Here is a 4,564-nt window from a genome sequence, read left to right on the forward strand (position 1 = left end):
TTATTACCACTAAACCCTCTTCGGACCAATTAATACCCTCTGATCAAGCCCAAGGCCCAAGAACATATTTTGACCCTTCTGCCTCCATAATAGGCCTTCAAAAATTCATTTTTCTTCCATTCGAGGGGAAAATGAAGTTTTGATTCAACACCATAGCCTTCGCATGCTGCTCAAACTATTACACGTGAGAATTTCATTTCACTCATTTTGAAACTGCTCATGATGCCTCGAAATCCATAATGCCCCTTTTAATTGCTCCAAGTAACGCCCTGTCCTCCACGTCCAACGATGATATGCATATCCAACGGTTCGGATTTTTCTTCAAAATTTGAGCAGGATATTTCTCATTCAATGCCGCCTTCCATATATCAAAATGCCTAGGAAGTCGTGACTCAACTCATTACTTTAGAAATCAATCAATTCCTAAGACTCCCTCCTTTTCTCTTCTCTCAAGAAGCTCGCGAAGAATCGTCTACTCATTTCCCGTAAGTTTTCACTCTTTTAAATTCTTTTTCTCCTCGGCTGTAGTCCTCGGCCATTAATTGTATCCCTTCCCTTTCTAAATCTCCATTTTTACTCCAACCAAATGGGTAGATTCAAATGTCTAGTAGATACTGACGCTGGTATGGAGGGTTTCCGAGCTAAATACCGCATCCCTTAGGAAGTGGGTTTGAGATATTGCCCCCCAGAAGTCATAGCTGACAATAGGAAAGAATGAGAAGTTGTCATTCCCATAATTGCATTTTTTTAGGGTGGAATGACACTTCCCATGAAGAACGTAACCAGTGAATACCTACGTAATCATAGATTATGCCTAGACCAATGTACACCTAACATGTTTAGAATTTTAGGTTGTGTCGACGCTCTCAATGAGCAAATGAGTTTAAGTCTCACATGGCATGACGTTGCCCATATGTGTGAGTGTCACAAACTTAAAGGCGTATGGTATTACCTCAAGTCTAGGTCTAGCATCGTTAGACTTATATCGTGTCTTCCCACATCTAATAAAAGCATGAAGGACGACCATTTAATCGCCTCGGGGAAGTGGTACAACAGTCCCCATTGTCCAGTCGAAGAGGGAAAACCAGGTGTGATTCCATAGGATTTAGATCCCTTGGCTTGGGATTTAGTTCTCTTAACTTTACCATTTAGATCTACATTGTATTTTATTTTCCTCTTTATTTGACGTTTATTGTTGGTTTAACCATATTTGCTTCCTTAGACATTTTTGCAGACAAACAACACGTATCACCCTGTCTAAGCCTATCCAGCATTGCAGACTTCAATAGAGTTTTACGATCCGAGGTATTTGTGAGTGAAGACTTGCAGGTGAGGGCAGCCCATCTCATCTAGGGATATAAACTGCTATCGGCTATCTTCCAAGATATTGGCAACGCGATCATCGTGGGTGACTGGAGACGTAGAAGGATAGACATCTTAAAACTGGAGTTCCTTGCTCTACACGATTTACCGGACAACCCTTCTGTTATCCTATACGTACGCCCAATAAAAGCAGTCCTTCCTTTGGTGCAACCTAAGGCAATAGCTATCCGAGAAGAGCCCACATCTCCTCACCTATCTCTTAAGGAGGAAATAGACCAGTTCCAACTTGAGGAAGCAGAGAAACCTTCAAAATGCCATGTTGTCAACCTCTCGAACGAAGAAAACGAATCCGCCGAGGGCTCTGGTATCAAGGGTTTCATAGTTGCGCGTGTTGATAGTAGTGACAAGGATGAAGAAGAAGAAATGTCTCTACAACCAGGGAATAGCTTAAAGGATATTCTTGCTAAGAGGGGTAAGCAAGCCAATGTGAAAGGCTCTTCGGGATCTCAACCTCCTGCCAATCTCCCACCCCCACCCCCTCCTTCAAGCTCCCTTCTTCCTGTTCCCAACCTTAAAAAGAAGAAAAGAGCAGACGAGGTTGAAGAAGAGGAGTTGGCCCAGAAGAAGAAGCAGAAGTAACAAAAGGCGGGAAAAGGCCAAATTGGAGCCTCTTCTGTGGAGAGTAGGGATAACCATGAATTGGCTGAGGTGCACTAAGCTCAAACCCACTGGTCACCTTTATTGGAGTTGGATGGGGCTCCCATTCCCCGCCATTCTTCTATAAGAGAATTCCAAAAAAGGCATGCCAATTATCTGGTCGAGGCCCTGGAACAACCTATCTTGCTGCCCAAGGACATGGAAGCCTTAATGGGGATGAGGCAACCAGATCTCTTCCTATCCTTGAAAAGGGACTTGGCTTTGGTAAGTACCATTTTATTAATCTAACATTACTATTTACTTTCTGTTGCTCCCTTTAAGAATACGCACACCTTTATGTTACCCTTGTCATAATGCACCTATTTGTCATCCTTACGTAGGCCATTCAAGAAGTTTTCGTAGCGAAGAAGTGGGTTGAAGATGCTCGGAACAATGCTAAGGTTGAAGCCGGCATCTGGGTCAAAACTAAAAAGGGTTTGGCTTGGCCGAGCAGGAGAAAAAAGAGCTTATTGATAAACTGACGGAAGAGGGAAAGAAGAGAAGAAGAGCTGAGGTTGGACTTAAGACAGCCGAGACACAGGCAGAGGAGCAGCGCAAACAGCTCCTTGACAAAGGACAAGAGCTAGCCATTGCCTAAAAAGATATCCTGCGCTTGAAGGGTGAGTTAGATTAGGCCCAAGAAGTGGCCTGCATTATCAAGGAGACTGTGGATGTTGCTTCACTGGCTTCCTTCAATAAAGGGGTTGAAGAGACTGAAACTCGGTTGACCGAAGAATTGGCTAAGGTGTGTAGGGACTATTGCCAGTAGGTGTGGGCAGAAGCCCTTAATTTTGCATGGGTCTTTGCTACCTCAAAGTGGAGAAAGACCGAAAACATGTGGATCCCCCTAGACATCCGTGTGATTGAAGCCATACCTCCTTCTCCAACTGCCTCCGAGTCAGCACCTCCTACCCAACCCTCAACTGTTCAGGGCTCTCTTCCACTAGCTAAAGTGTCTACAGGCTTTGAACAAGCTTTGACCAGGCTATGGTCCAGGATGAGAAGACTGATGAGGGTCTGAACAAGAAGGCTGACCAGGGTGATCCTCCACTTGGGGCGAAAGACAAAGGAAAGCAAATTACGACCCTGCCTGAGACCAAATCTGCAAATGCTCCCCTAGTCATCAAGGAAGTGGCTCCTAAACCCAAAGAAACTGGGCCAAAAGGGGCGGAGGATAAAACAAAGGAAGTTGAGACAAAGTCCAAAGAGGACCCTCCATTGAAAACCAAGACATGAATAGCCTAGGGCCCTCTCTCAACTTTTTGCCTAACTTCCAGATAGCTCTTCTTTATTATAAACTTACTATTGTTATTTTGTCTTGTGTTTTTTTTTTTCCCAATGTAATCACGTATATTTATAATGACATGTTCAAGATTTTGATCTTTACTTCTTTATAAATTTCACTCACTGGGAATGTTTAACTCTTTATCTTAGTACAATTCATGTACATATAGTATGAATAACTTAGTATTCAAATGAACGGGGTAGATCTCTATAATGTCTTAGTTAATATCAGTAATCTAACATGGAAATAATTTCATCTCATTGACCTAAGCCATCAATGGCTAACCTGTATATTGAAATTGTACTATTTAGTGTGCAATAGCAAACAGTTAAATATATAAGAATATACCTCAACCTAAAACGAGAAAAAACATGGTCTGAAACTAGATTTTACATCAAATTTAGGCACAAAAGTAAATCAAAAATCCCACCATGATATGTGGTCCAAAGATCTAGGCATGACCAAGTTTCTGCTTGATACTTATAAGGATGAACTGAAGTATTAATTTCCCCAAAGTAGATAGTCCGAGGATCAGACGTAACTAAGGTTCTATTTAACATTTAGTAAAAATATCAATTTCTACAAGGTATGTGGTCCGAGGATCCAGGCATGACTAAGTTTCTGTTTGATACTTAGAAAAACGAACTGAAGTGTTAACTTCCCCAAAGTAGATGATCCGAGGACCAGACGTAACTAAGATTCTGTTTAACACTTAATAAAAATATCAATTTTCACAAGGTATGTGGTCCGAGGAGCCAGGCATGACTAAGTTTCTGTTTGATACTTAGAAAAATGAACTAAAGTGTCCCTCTAAGTAGATGATCCAAGGACCAGACGTAACTAAGATTCTGTTTAATACCTAATAAAAATATCAATTTCGACAAGGTATGTGGTCTGATGAGCCAAGCATGACCTAGTTTCTGTTTTATACTTAGAAAAATAAATTGAAGTGTTAATTTCCCCAAAGTAGATGATTCGAGGACCAGATGTAACTAAGGTTTTGTTTAACATTTAATAAAAATATCAATTTCCACAAGGTATGTGGTCCAAGGAGCCAGGCATAACCATGTTTCTGTTTGATACTTAGAAAAATGAACTGATAATTAACACAACACAATATCAACATAAATAAGATGGCAAAAGTGTCTTTCATTAATAATAATACTTTTGTAGGTTATTTACATTCTAAGGACGTGGTACAACCTTTTTATCTAAGTTTGCAAGATAATACGCCCCTATGCTAGCTACCGAAGTAATTCG

This window comes from Castanea sativa, chromosome 4, assembly GCF_040712315.1.
Source record: "Castanea sativa cultivar Marrone di Chiusa Pesio chromosome 4, ASM4071231v1".
Taxonomy (NCBI): Eukaryota; Viridiplantae; Streptophyta; class Magnoliopsida; order Fagales; family Fagaceae; genus Castanea; species Castanea sativa.